We start from the raw sequence: 14,771 nt of genomic DNA, 5'->3' as shown, positions 1-14,771 counted from the left end.
TGCCTTTTTCTGAAGTCAGTTTTGTATGGTGTACGACAGACAATTAAGTTTGCGAACTCATCCTGGAAAAAGTGCTACATGCCTCATTGCTGAATATCACTACAGTCACCCTTGGGAAGCTATGCACCAATGGGAGGGCCTGGTCCACCCTTCAAAGCAATTTTGGAACTCTTTTTCTGGAATGGCCATCAGAGCTGTCATCCTATTACCCTTGATGTCCTGAATGTCATCAAAATGTCTTTCAATATTTCAATATTTCCTTTATCTTTGGGTAAAGAAAGAAGTCATTGGGGGGGGCAGATCAGGTGAGTATGGATGTTGTTCCAATACAGTTATTTGTTTACTGGCTAACAACTCCCTCACAGACAGTGCCGTGTGAGCTGGTGCATTGTTGTGATGCAAGAGCCATGAATTGTTGGTGAAAAGTTCAGGTCATCTAACTTTTTCACGCAGCCTTTTCAGCACTTCCAAATAGTAAACTGGGTTAACTGTTTGTCCAATTGGTGCCAATTCATAATGAATAATCCCTCTGATATAAAAAAAAGTAACATCACTGCAACAAGTTTGGGAACTTAATTGTCATACCTTGTAAGTATTGCTACCCCAGCTTTTTCTTTTTTTTTTTTCTTTTTTTTTTTTGTTGTTGTTGTTGTTGTTCCCATTTTCATGAAATAATTTTTCCATCCCTTTACTTACAGTCTGTGTGTATCTTTCAATCTGAAGTGAGTCTCCTTTAGGCAGCATATGAACGGTTTTTGTTTTTTTCTTATCATTTCAGTCCTCCTCTATTTTCTGACTGGAGCTTTTAATCTATTTACATTAAAAGTAATTGTTGATAGATATGTAGCTATTACCATTCTATTATTCACAATTTTTATTTCTTATTTTTGTCCATCTTAAAGAAGTCCCTCTAACATTCCTTGTAACACTGGTTTGGTGGTGATGAACTCCTTTAGCTTTTTCTTGTCTGGGAAGTTCTTTATCTGTCCTTTAATTTTAAATGATAACCTTGCTGGGTAGAGTAATCTTGGTTGTAGGTCCTTGCTTTTCATCACATTGAATATTTTGTGCCATTCCCTTCTGGCCTGCACAGTTTCTGTTGAAGAAAAATCAGCTGACAGTCAATGGGAGCTCCATTATAAGTTACTAGCTGCCTTTTTTTTTTTTTTTTTAAGATTTTATTGGGGAAGGGGAACAGGACTTTATTGGGGAACAGTGTGGACTTCCAGGCCTTTTTTCCAAGTCAAGTTGTTGTCCCCTCAATCTCAGTTGTGGAAGGTGCTGTTCAGCTTCAAGTTGTTGTCTTTTCAGGAGTTGAACTGGCAACCTTGCGGTTGAGAGCCCACTGGCCCATGTGGGAATCAAACCGGCAGCCTTCGGAGTTAGGAGCACGGAGCTCTAACCGCCTGAGCCACCGGGCCGGCCCCCTAGCTGACTTTTTAACCACCCTGCTTTTAGTGTCCTTGATTTGTCTTTTACCTTTAGAATTTTAATTATGACGTGTCTTGGTATGGACCTCTTTGGGTCCATCTTGTTTGGGATATTCTGTACTTCCTGGCCTTGTATGTCTATTTCTTTCACCAGATTAGGAAAGTTTTCAGTCATTATTACTTCAAATAGGTTCTCCATCCCTTGCTTTCTCGCTTCTCCTCTGGTACCCCTATGATGCAAATGTTATCACACTTGATGTTGTCCCAGAGGTGTTTTAAAATATCCTCATGTTTTTGGATTCTTTTTTCTTTTTGCTGTTATGATTGGATGTGTTCTGCTACCTTGTCTTCCAAATCACTGAATCAATCCCCTGCTTCATCTTGTCTGCTGGTGATTCCTTCTGGTGCATTCCTTATTTCAGTTCTTGTATCCTTCACTTCTGACTGGTTCTTTTTTTATAGTTTCCATGTCCTTTTTTATGCTTCCTGTCTCTTTGTTGAAGTTCTCACTCAGTTTCTTGAGTATCCTTATAACCAGTGTTTTGAACTCTGTCTCTGGTAGGTTGCTTGCCTCCATTTTGTTTAGTTCTTTTTCTTGAGTTTTCACCTTTTTTTCATCTGGGACGTATTTTTTGTTTCCTCATTTTTGGCTGCCTCTCTGTGTTTTTTCCTATGTGTGAAGTAGATCTGCTATGTCTCCCAGTCTTGGCTGGGTGATCTTAGGTAGTAGGTGTCCTATAGGGCCCTGGCACAGTCTCCCTGGTCACCTGTTCTGGGTGCTCCAAGAGTGTCCCTTGTGTGAGTTGTTTGTGCACTCCTGTTACAGTTGAGTCTTGATTGCTATTGACATGTCACTGGGTGGGACTGACTTTCAGGCTGACTGGCTATGAGGTTTGGCCATGTCCATAGCTTACGGGCTGCTCTGCTGGGGGCTTACCCTATGGAGTGGGATTTGCTCCAGTGGGCTCCGATGCCTGTTAGGACCACCCTTTGTGTGTGCAGCTTGTGGGGCTAATTGGGTACTGCTCTGCTGTCGTCTGAAACCAACCTCTGAATATTTTGGTTCTGGGGCCTCTTGGGAGGGGCTCTGATGTAAGCTCAGGTCACCCACTGCCTGTGACCAGTCGGGGTCTACATGGTAGGAGCTACAAAGCTATCCACAGTTGTTTGCTCCCCGTACTAAACCTGGAGGAGTGTGGGAGAAGCTACGCTGTGAACAGAGGACATCTGCCACCAGCAGTGGGTCTGGGGTAGCCCTGCAAGAAACCAGGACACCCCAAGGCCTGCTGCCACCTGCCAGCTCCCTTAAATTTCAGGCACTGATAAAACCGTGTGTGGTATGCAAGTTGGGTAAGGCAGAGTCTCAGGGAGTCACTAGAATGGGAAAAATTGTGGTCACCAGGTTAATGTAGGCTTTGGTTTGGTGCCAGTGCTGAGCCTGGAGCTACTCAGCAAAAGTCTCAGAGCACACTGAGGCTAATCATCCACCTGCCTGGGGCCCTCGGACTCTGATAGTTTTCCAAGAAAGAGTACAATGTGGATGGGGCTGGCTGCTTGCAGAGAAAGTGTCCAACGTTGGGCCAGTTGGGTGAGATGGAATCCCAGAGGAGCTCACCAGACCAGTCAGATTCAGATTTGGACATGTGAGGGAGGGCTCAGCACAGGAAAGATGGCACCTGGCTGCATGGGAGGAGTCCTCCTCACAGGGAAATGGTGAATGTCCTACAGCCTTCACCTCAGAGACATACACCTCAGTCTGCACCCCGTATGCCTCCGAGGCCCCCCCGAGTCACTGTCCCTCCTTCGGAACCCAAAGTGAGTACCTGTGAGTGAGTCTGGGCACAAGCCCTTTAAGAGGATGCCTGGGTTTCCTGCCGCCTTCCCTCCCACCCAGATGGTTGGAATCCCCACTGTTTTTCACAGCCAGATTTTGTGTGGCTCCTCTTCTGGGCACCAGCACTCCAGGCTGGGGAGGTTGTGTGGGGCTGGGGTCCCTTGTCCCTCTGGGGGAGCCTCTGTGGCCTAGATATTCTTCCTGGTTCTCAACCACCACATGGAGGTTTGGGGCCAGCCCTTTTAGTGTCTCCACCCCTCCTACCAGTCTCAACATATCTTCTTCTTTATATCTTTAGCTATAAAACTTTTGTTCAGCCAGACTTCAGATGGTTGTCCGTGTTGATCATTCTATAATTTAGTTGTAATTTTAATGTGATCATGGAGGGAAGCAGGCACAGTGTTTATAGACTCTGCCATCTTGGATCTCCCTCCAAAAGGTTCAACTCTTAATAGTGCCACTACCAAAGGAGTGAACAGTGGTCAAAGGGGGTTCCTAAAGCTGTTGGGCAGCACTCCAGGAGTCAGGATTCACCGTGTATAAAATGAAGGGATACTGATGTTGCATCATCACCATCAGCGTGACTAAGGTTTTCTCCAGTGTCCTAACATTTGCCCAGTTTGTGGGAAACAATAAAAAAGTTTAGGTGCTTTATTAGTTTGTTAGGGCTGCCATAACAAAATACAATGCACTGGGGAGCTTGCACAAGAGAAATTTATTATCTCACTGTTCTGGAGGCTCAAAGTCCAAGCTCAAGGTGTCGGCAGGGCTTGCTTCTCCTGAGGACCCTGCCCTTGGGTTGCAGATGGCCGCCTTCTCGCTGTGTCCTCACATGGTCTTCCCTCTGTGCTTGTGCACTCTTTGTCTAGATTTCTTCTTCTTATAAAGACACCAGTCAGATTGGGGTAGGGCCCACTTTAAAGATCTCATTTTAACATAATCACCTCATGTCCAAATACAGTTGTATTCTGAGATACTGGGCGTTAAGACTTATTTGAATTTTTTTTTTTGGAGGGGGCACAGTTAAGCCCGTAACAATGGCTCAAATATGGTGCCCACCTGGAAATATGTGCACTGCTCTTCCACACGCAAATCAGGCATTATTTTCGTGTGTGCACATAGACATCTTTCCTAAAAACAGACAGCCATGAGAAAATTGCCCGAACATTGTGTTCTCTGCTTATTCATTGTTTTTAAAAATCATGAGATCTGATTTGGCTCAAGCAAAATCATGTGTGAAATCCAATAAGTGGGAAGTCTTTATTGCTCAACCACTTTTGAAAAAATATCTATCATAGAGGCCAACTTTTATCAAGTCTCATGATTTTCTATGAAACCAGCTCTTTTGCGAGAAAAGGCTTATTTAACTCTTTTGCTGCGTTGATTTCAAATTTTTCTTCAAAATGTGTCAGAAATCCACAAAAAACACAAAGTTGATATTTTGTCTATTTTATGCATTTAATAATAACAATTTGAGCTGCTTTGTATGTAAATTACACTATTTTTATGTATAAAAATTGTAGATGTATTCATTCAGATATATCTGATAATCGCCGCAAAAGGGTTAAAGTGGGGAGGAGAGCGTAGTACCACATGGAGGCCGCTAGATGGCGCATTCAGTCATTCCTGACTTCGGCTTCCTTCAATCAAAATGAAACTGCTCTGACTCTAGGAGAAAAGCCAGTTTTCTGTGTGTGTGTGTGTTTGGAGGGGTGGGGGGTCATGAGCCGTCTGTAATCCAGGGGTCCTGAGTGAAACTGAAATGGTGATTATTATTAGGAGCTCCTTCAGTAGCTATTGTCTTTGGGAGTTTCCAGATCTCTTTTCTGCCCTGGTTCCCACACTGCTCCCACTCCCAGGTGCAGCTTCTCCCTCCCCATCCCTGCTGAAAATACTGGCCTGTCTGTATGCAGAGGGCCTAATCCATTGAGTCTTACAGTACAATGTCACAAACCAAGGTAGCATCCTTAGAGAAGGACATGAAAGGTCTCCAGGCCACGTCCTGCGGAGCTGTAAGTGTGATTCCCACAGACTCGCGTTCATTTGTTCTCCTAAGTTATTGGGGGTGGGTGGGTGGGGGACCTGCCATGACAGCCATGTCTCCTCTGGTCTTGGGGGATGGTAAGAGCAGGACAGTAGGTGGTTTGTGCGTCACTTGGAAATGTCCTCCTGGACAACCCTAAGTCAGCGGGATCTAAAGCCCTGTTGGGGCTCACGGTTCCACACCAAGTGCTCCCAGTTCTTATGTTCACGGGGAAACAGCTGGACGCTGTAGACATCTCCAATCCTGGCTCCACTTGTTACCATCTGCGCTGGATGGGCTCCACCAACCCCCCAACTCCCCATTCACTCCTGGCCCTTCTCCACCCTGCGCAGCACCCCAGATGCTGGCCAGCCCCTGTCCCCGAGCTCTCTTGCCCTCTTGCTCCCAGCTAGGCTTGGCCATGGCTAGAGGAGGGAAAAGTCACAGTTTCTGTTCCTCCGCTCCTTTCCTGCTGGTAGTGGGGGGATCCTCGGGCATTCCCGGTTGTATGAGGGGTAGACTAGGCTCAAACAGTCCACCTCATCAGAAAGCAGGCCGGAAGGTTCTGGACCCAAAGCCCAGAGTCAGCACACAGGCCAGATGGAAGGGTGGACAGATGGCAGGACGAAGGCTGTCACTCCTCTTTGCCATGTGGAAACACTGGAGATAATAGCCTTTTTGTGGGTTTGTGACAGGAGAGTGGGACTGCTCTGCATATGAAACGTGTGTTAATATATTATCTCAATCAGCTGGGATAAGGTCCAAAAAGACCCATGTCAGGCAGAATTCGGCACTGCTGTGTCTAGAATCCGAGAATACCACTAGTGCCGTGAGGATCCAACCCCCTGCCTTTGTGCAGAGACTTCTGAATTCCTCACGTACCCCTTCTTCATTAGCCTAATTTTCCATCCTTCTACTTATTTGTCTCCTCTTCACAGGTCCTGTTTAATGTTCCCATGCTGTTCCTAAATTTAGATTCTTAACATTGGACAAATTATTTCTTGTAAATTCTTTTATTCTTAAATTCTTTTGACATAAATGCATCCTGATTATGTTGGGATTTGTCTTTGTTTTGTTTTAAAATAGCATTTCATTACCAAAGCATGTTCGACCTGAGATCTGATCCGACCCCCAGGCCTTTTTACGTGCGACCAATAATTCGTGAATTGTGTCTCTAGCTTTCTGCAGGTTAACTGAAGGGCCACCTCTCTTTGCCTTTTTCGAATGTTATCTTGTTTTTGATAAGTCATTTCTCTGGTCTCAGAAAATCTTTGCCATCTCAGCCACTGTGCCAAGAGGTTAATGCCTAGCTTGTGCCTTTTCCTTAGCTCCCTTGCAATAGGACAGTCCCCACTTCCATTATTTCAATTGTGGGTTAAAATACAAAGTGGCTCATGCATCAGATCTGATCCCTCTGTAAGGACCCCCTAGATCAGGACTGACCCCTGTGATGCTGACCTCTCCTTTTTGCCTGTGGGACCACTGGGGCTCCCCAATGACTCATTTCCCATCCAGGCTAAACCCTGGGGTCTGGGATTTAACAGAGTTCCATTTCCTGTCCTGTGCCAAAGGGAGTCTGCTTCCGCTGGGGTTTCTTACCTGATGACACCTGAGGGAGGAAGGCCAGGTATTTCCCAATCTCATAGAGTCTGAGGCCCAGGTGACTCAGCGAGGTCAGAGCCTGCAGCGGTGGCAGCAGCCCAGCAGATGCAATTGGCAGGTGGGAGCTGGGAGGGAGGTGTGGTGGTTAATGACTGCCTGCCTCCTCCCCACCCCACCGGCTTCGGCTTCGGCTCTGCCCCTGCCATGCCTGTGATTTCATCATGCGCACCTCTGTAAACAATTCATTTAGCAACCAAATTATACGCTGGGTAATTATAGCTTCCAGCCTAATGCCAGGAGTCCCCAGCACAACAATCTGCTGGAGGCGATAGCACCGCCGGGAGCAGGGCACCACCAGCTTTTGCTAGAGCCCCTGATGAGCTGTCCCACAGGACGCAACGCAATGTGTGTGTGTGGGGGGGTTACTTTGACTTATGTTAATTGTCTGTGTCAGGTCTGCGGGTCTTGTATTGACAGTCCTGCAATGGTGTTTGGACTCTTCATTAGCTCAGTATGGGAAGCTGGGCCAGAGCAGTTTATCTTTGAGGAAAAAACAATCCAGGTAAGATCAGATCCTGTGGCATGAAGGAGGTAGTCCCTCTTCATAGCCCCTTTCACCTCCCTGATCTCTGTGGAGCTTTCCTTCTGTGATTCCAGCTCTTAAAATGGATCCAGGAAATCCTGGCAGAGGCTATGAGCTGTACAGGTAGGTGGGGTAACAATTGGGCACAAGGTCTGCGATTGGCCAGCTCATGCATTTAAAAAACTAGTTCAAGGGTTTATTCTGAGCCCTCTGCCTGGGTTTTCCTAGGGCACGATGGGAAGGGAGGGGCTAGGGAAGGAGGGGTGTATTTCTCAGTTCTATGAAAATGGTATTTGCTGGTGATGCTTATATTGATGACCTTGACATTCACTTAGATCTGATGATTCTTTACACTTCTGGAGACAGAAAGATTTCATCACAGGGAGCCCCACTGTGGTCTAACGTCTTATATTCCAAGACAACACGGGTCTAAGCAAGTGGGTAAGTCTATGGCTGGAGTTCCTCCTGCAGACGGGTTCTTCCCCACTGCATAGGCTCCTGGTCTGACACATTCATGAAAACCAACAGTGAAGGTGGGATAAATACGTGGTAGGTACAAGTGCCCCAGGTGTCCATCCCTGCCCGTCACAGAAGGCTCTTCACTCCAGGTGCCTCTGCTGCCCGGCCCCTGGCATGGCTCTGTCTTGGTCAGAGTGCCTCTTTGCTTGCTCATCCTATGGCTGGGGAGGAGTTCTTCAGGACTGTTTGAGGAGAGAGATGCTGGAGTACGAGGGAACCAGAAGGAAAAGGGAAGGAGATTTTAAGAAGTATTGCCATGGGCCAAGTGTCTCTATTACTCCGTTTCAGAAATGCTTATAAAAACTTCAAGTATTTTGATGTTGCTCGGGTTGTTGGAAGGAGTTGCCTGAGTCCAGCCCTGGTCTGAGACTAGACCACGTGGATCCTGGCTTCAAAAGGATCGTGGACATAACAGTGGAGGAGGCTCATACTAATTCACGATGACAGCCGTAACTTTCCTGGTCTCTCTGGAGAGTCTGGGAATAAGTAAAGGTCTTCTGGCTTCATCCCGCTTGGATCCTGGGCAGGTCCAGGGGTCCGGGCTCTGATCTGAATCCAGAAGGCTCAGAAGGAACTGAGCGGGAACATTCACTTCTTTCTGGAGCTCTCAACACATGTTCATGAAGCTCTCCAAGAGCTGTGTCTCTGAGGCCAAGTTGACTGTGCATTTCGGGGACTTTGCCTGTTGTTTCTAAGTCTGTTTCTGGAACTCTTTGTCAGAACTGTGATCCCAATTTAACATTTGATGGAGAGGTTCCTTAAATGCAATGAATAATTTGCTTAGCTACCTTATTAGTGTACATTTGCATATTTATTTCAAAATTAAAATATGAGTTAGAATAAAATGCCGATTGCGTGAGTCGCCATGATTAAAACAGTACTCAATAATTTTACTAACTGGTTTTAAACTCTCACGTGATGTGTTATTTGTTTTGCATCCTCATTCTTCCTCATGTGGTGGGAACATGCCAGGTGCTGTGTGGAGTTGAAGTTTGAAGGCATTTCAGGACCTCAGGAAGACTAGACTCAAATGGAGGGAAAAGAGTCAGTCAGATGGAGACGTGCTGACATTACACCTAACCTAGCAGGGCACAGTGACAGCCCTGTGGTGGTATTTCTCAGACTCTAGGTCTTCCGTCGGGTGGTGAGTTTTATTATTAAGCTTTATAATCATGTAGTATTATTGGATTTATAATTACATAGACATATTGGATTATTTGGAACGTACTGAATATTGCTCACTTTTATTACAGGAGCCTGAATGCAGGTGGGCATAGCATAAGTCAGGGGAAGACACCCTGTGATCTGAACTCAATCTCTGTTCTTCGCGAGTGAAAACGTGGGAGCACTCTTGGTCTTCCTTCACAACAAGGAGCCCCACTATCTTGAGAATCACTGTCTTCTGAATAGTCGAATTATGGAACAATTTTGTTTTTCCTTTATAGTTTTCTGTAAAAAAAATGTCAAAAGTTACAGATTCTCAAGCCATCCACCAATATACAGAGTTTAAGGGTGAAAGTGATGGGTGTGGTGCTAGGATCAGCTTGTCATATGATTCTGCTGATGAGTCAGGTTTGAGAATCACCAAAGAAGCTTCTGGAAGGGATACGCTCTCTTCTCTAGCTCGGGGAGGGTGTGGATGTGAGGTCTGGACAGCTGCAGCCCTTTTGTTTTCATGGAATGAGATCCCGAGTGACCATGTGCAAAGGACAGAGCTCTGTATGAATGGCAGGTCAGGGACAGTGAGGCAGGGGACCCTGATGACATCAGTAGGCCACTGCATTAGCCTCTCCTGAAGAAACACAGCCTTGTCTCAGCGTCTCATTTATGAAGCCAGTAAATCTTCTGTGTGGTTTAAGACAGTTTGAGATGGGTCCTCTGTCACATACGATGTTGAGAGTCCTAACTGATAGACCTCAATTAACTGAGACAAACCGAGTATGTCTTTATCTTTCACATCCTGAAATTGCCTAATTTATAAAGTATTTAATGATGTTTCTGAGACAATCCTTTATCTGGCACCCTGGGCACCTCTGATTGCCTGCTATATTTCTACCTCTGGAAATAAACTGTCAGACCAAGAAGTATGTCCTTGAAATGCATCCTCGGTGGTAGTGAATGAATTATGTGCTTCGTTATGTAACTTTTGAATAAATTTGGATTCAACAGATTAAGGAAATAACCAGGAAATATGTCTTGTGACTTAACTGATATCTGGGTTGGTTCATTTCATCGTTCATTTGAAAAGTCTGTGTTGAGGCCTCAGTACAAACCAGGGACCTCGGTGGGCGCTGGGTGGTTATCACATGAGGATGAGCAAAGCAGACATGGTCTCTGCCCTGATGGAAGTTAAAGACTAATTGGAGAGGCAGACATGAAGCCAATAACCAGTGATCACACAGATAAACAAGAAATGTTTAGAGAATTCTATGAAAGGTAAATACTGAATACTACTGGAGACCAAGGCAGGGGTTTCTCACCTACATGAAGAGGTTAGAAAAGACCCTTCTAAGCAGATGACTTTAAGCTGAGAACTGATAAATGAATTACCGTTAATCAGGCCAAGAATGGAGAGCAAATTGCAGGCAGCAAGGACAGCATGTGCAAAGGCCCTGAGGCATGAAAGATCTCGACTCATCTGAAAGAAGGCAGTCAGTGAAGTGAGTGCGTGTACTGCCAAGAGAAGGGCTGGAGAGACATGTGGGGAGCTGTGCAGTCCATGGAAAAGATTCTATACTTTATCCTGAGTGAAATGGACATCACTGAAGGTGGCTTGAAGCAGGAGTGACATGATCTGAGCTATGCTTTTAAAGAGACCTCTTTGGCTGTGGTGTACAGAATGCACCAGGGGGGCCAAAGGTAGAGGCAGTGAAGCTAGTTAGGGGTGTTGTAGGAATCCAGGGAGGAGTTTTGGGGGCTGTGGATTCAGATGGTGGCTATAGCAGGAAGAGAGTGGAAGGACTTGAGCCATATTTTTAGGTAGAATCGATAAGGCTTGGGGTTGGACTGGTTATGTATATATTGGGGGGACGGAGGGGGAAGGATCTATCAAGTCAAATCAGTCAAGGGGCTTGCAAGGGGCCCTTGGATATAAGAGCTCATTTTGGGTTTTATTTGCGTGAACATATATTGCCAGGATAGGTAGAAATTTTGTCTTCCTATCTCAGCTGATTTATCATACCAGATTTTTGCTCAAGATAGACTTTTCTAAACTTGTCTAGAAGTCACATAAATGTGGGAAAACAAGTCTTACTCCTCTTCTAGAAAAGCAGAGAGAGAAGGAGGGGAAGAAGCTAGCATACCACTAGGGAAATCAGAGTGAAGAAATTGGGCATAGAAGGTGAGATTCTCTCCAATCAGTTCCTCCTTGCCAACCGTCACTTTCTTAGTTTGGACCTCCATCGCGTCTCACTTGGACCTTTGCAGCAGCCGCTCGCTCGTCCAGTGCCTCCAGCCCTGGGACGCCTGAAGAATATGTGGCCAAGAGAGAAAAATCAAGACCCACAGCCTCCCGGCCCTGAGGACATCCCAGAATCAACGTTCTTTTACTTTTACTTTCCTTAAGATTTTCATTCCCTTGGCATATGGGTTCTAGAGGCATCTAGGACTTACTTTTTTAATTTGTTAATTTATTTTCCAACAAACCGTAGTAACAAGCATGTAAAAGAAATTTTGGGGGAAAAGCAGGAAAACATATTCATGACTCCATTACCCAAGTGTGACAATAGTCTTTCTTGGTTTTTTGGTTTTTTGGCTTTTTGATTTTGCACATAACCTTCAAGTCCTCGGTATGTTCATTCAGTTCAATGAGCTCTCATTGAGCATGTACTATGTGCCAGGCATACACAAGTGAACAAAACAGACAAATCAGCGAGCATGCGTATTTCAAATAGTTAAATATAATGGATGTGCCATTCTAAATTAATCTTTATGAATTTTAAATGGGATTTACGTCTTTCTTAATTACCAGTTAATGCCTGAGTGTTATCCAACACATTAAGAATATAGTTAATTAAAGCATTTACCAGTTGGGTCCTTAGGCTCTTTGCAAATAGAGACTAGAATGATTTTTGCCGCTGTGTCCCCAGACCTTTAGCACAGTGCCCTACAAGTAAAAGGTACTCAGTAAATACTAGCAGAATAAATAATGGCTCTTTTTTTCTAGGTTAGGAATAACAATTACACTTCCACAATCCTCTTTGTACCTAGAGGTTTCACCTTCTCAATCTTTCCCACCAAACTTTTCCTAACAGTAGTAGAAAGGGACTATTTGGGGATCTGAGGGATATATATGGTGACTATAATATATAAATTTTTAAAAATATAATTGAAATGACTTGGCTCCAGAAAAAAATTTGTAACCTGTAGTTGTGAGTATTTTGAGTTTCCTTATGTATACTCTTAGGAAGAATAACGCCCGGGTTTGATCTGCACAGAAGGTTTAAGACACGTTCCTGAGAATGAGCTCTGTGGGTCAAGGAGCTTCCCCCTGCTGGCTGGTGTACGAACCATATTGCTTTCCTAATATTTTTTAGCTTTTTCTTACCGCAAGAAACATCACTGTGTCAGCAGACCTGTTTTACCCCAACCTTGCTAGTTTGAGGTATTGTTAGAAGTTGAATGGTGCCCCTCACCCCGAATATATTGAAATTCTAACCCCCAGGAGCTGTGAATGTGACTTTATTTGGAAAGAGAGTTTTTGTCAATGGTCAAGTTGAGGTCCTGCTGGAGTCCTGTGGCCCTTAATCCAATATGGCAGGTGTCCTTATGAAAGGGTACGTTTGGATACAGAAATGGGTATGCACACAGGGAGGGCATCGTGTGAAGATGAAAGCACAGATCAGGGTGAAGCATCTGTATGGCAGAGCAAAGATTTCAGCAACTCACCAGGAGCTGGGAGAGGGGACTGGAGCAGATTGTCCCTCACAGGCCTCAGAGGGAACCAGCCCTGCCCATGCCTCGATCTTGGACTTCCAGCCTCCAGAACCGTGAGACAATCGTTTTCTCTTGTTCAAGGTACTTTGTTATGGCAGCCCAAACAAACCAACATTAATTGTTTTACATAAACATTTTTTTTCACAACCCAGTGGGTATGAAACACCCCCTCAAGCCTGCTTTCATTTTTTATTTTATGATGTGAGAGAATGAACACTTTCCAGATTTGTTTGCTTGTTGTATGCTACTCTGTGCATTTCCGGGGTGGCGGGGGGTCTGTCTCACATGTGACCTGGGTCAGTATGTGCTCATTAGATGAAGAATTAAAGAATCAATTAATGGCCTGATGAAACACGATTCACTGAAACATCTGTCTGATGAAGTTTGATCAAGGAAAGTATATGTTTTGATTCCTGCATTTCCTGTCAGCCCCTATGATGGCTCTGAATTTGCTGAAACATGAGCTTTGAGACAATCCCTTAGAGTAATGATTTTGCTCACACCGTCTAGACAGATGTGTTCAGGAATGCTCACTGACTGTGCGTCTCCTTTGCTCCAGTAGACGGCCGTCTCTCTAACCCCAGGCCCAGAGGGCTTGCCCGTAGTCGGGGCTCCCTACAAGCTTGAGAAATGAGCTCGAGATAAGGAACCACACCAGCAACCTACTTCTAAGAACAGGCAATGGGCTGAAGGGGAACCATCTACTTCTAATGCATGTGGGATCGGTCTGAAAACTGATCCTGCATTAGCTGGGGTCACTAACCCTGCCAGCCGCCACAGTAGACAAATCCCCGTCTCAGGTTTGTTACCTCACTCACAGTCTGATGTGGTTCAGGTGGCCCTTCTCCATCCTGCAGAAGATGAGCGAGATGGAGGCCCTCAGGTCAGGACAAGAGAGAAGGAGTCATACCAGTTCTTAACTTCTCAGCCTGGAAATGAGAGGCTCTGCTCCCGTCTCACTGACCAGCACGGGTTACGTGGCGTCACTGGCAGGTGGGGGGAGAGAGGCCCACGACATAGAACAGAACAAGTGAGCGCTGCCTCTGCCACAGCTCTCCTGGACAGCAAATGGCCAGATGAGCACATCGGCATGTGTGCAAGGATGTTCACGATGATAATGAAAATTTATTTCCAAGTAGCCTGGAAACCATTCAGAGTTTTCACAGTTGAGATTTGAAAGCCGTCAGTCACTGCCTTTGAAGCAACTCTCTTGTTCCTCCTTTGGAGGGCTGATATGGAGATAAATGAACTGAAACCCACTGGCCAGCTGAAAACCAGAATTGAGCCTAAATGAAGAAAAACAACAAAAATATTCATGAGCATTTCCAGGCATTTGGACAGTACACGGCCGCTTTGGGAGGGTTGGCGCGTACATGAATCGAGTGTTAGGAACTTCGAAAGCTCTGATTTCTGGGCTTCTGGCAACTTTATTCATCCCAATATAGGCTAGGAGGAGAACATGCAAAAACATCTGTCTGGTTGCAAAGTAGCTTTCTAGAAGGAAGGAGTGAAAAGAGAAAGTTCTGTGTCATGTCAGAGGGGCTTGGTTTCCAGAACAGAAGAGCAGAAGGATGGTTTACTATTGAGATGCTAGAAATCTCCTTGAGAAATGTGGTCCAGGACAGCTGACAGGGCAGAGCCTGAGATTTCCCAAGGAGGTGGGTCCCTGGGATGCTGAGCGCTTTCACTGGGGTGACAGCTCCCTGTCATGGGGGAGGGCGTGGGAGGGAGGGGTTTCCTGCTCTGAATGTCGAACTGCTATTCCGCATCCACTCAGCACTCAGGCTGGGGACCCCGGACACATTTTCAATTCCAAACGCCTTTCAAAACCCTTTTTTCCTCTCT

General features: G+C 45.4%; 2 long non-coding RNA genes across 3 annotated transcripts; one reads left to right on the top strand and one right to left on the bottom strand.

Moving 5' to 3' along the window:
• The first annotated feature begins 6,335 nt into the window (after nucleotides 1–6,335).
• On the top strand, nucleotides 6,336–9,382 carry LOC141571078 (uncharacterized). The gene is made up of 3 exons (XR_012495602.1): nucleotides 6,336–7,595; nucleotides 7,808–9,135; nucleotides 9,245–9,382. It is a non-coding gene; the product is annotated as an uncharacterized LOC141571078 (long non-coding RNA).
• On the bottom strand, nucleotides 9,307–13,880 carry LOC141571077 (uncharacterized). Of its 2 annotated transcripts, none has more exons than XR_012495601.1 (3): nucleotides 13,745–13,880; nucleotides 11,294–11,456; nucleotides 9,307–9,440 (listed from the first exon to the last, which is right to left on the bottom strand). It is a non-coding gene; the product is annotated as an uncharacterized LOC141571077 (long non-coding RNA). The 2 variants fall into 2 exon arrangements; XR_012495600.1 differs by having other exon boundaries at nucleotides 13,736–13,868.
• Nucleotides 13,881–14,771: the final 891 nt, after the last annotated feature.

The sequence above is a fragment of the Rhinolophus sinicus genome, linkage group LG04, assembly GCF_036562045.2.
Source record: "Rhinolophus sinicus isolate RSC01 linkage group LG04, ASM3656204v1, whole genome shotgun sequence".
Lineage (NCBI taxonomy): Eukaryota > Metazoa > Chordata > Mammalia > Chiroptera > Rhinolophidae > Rhinolophus > Rhinolophus sinicus.
This window is presented reverse-complemented; position numbering and strand designations above follow the sequence as displayed.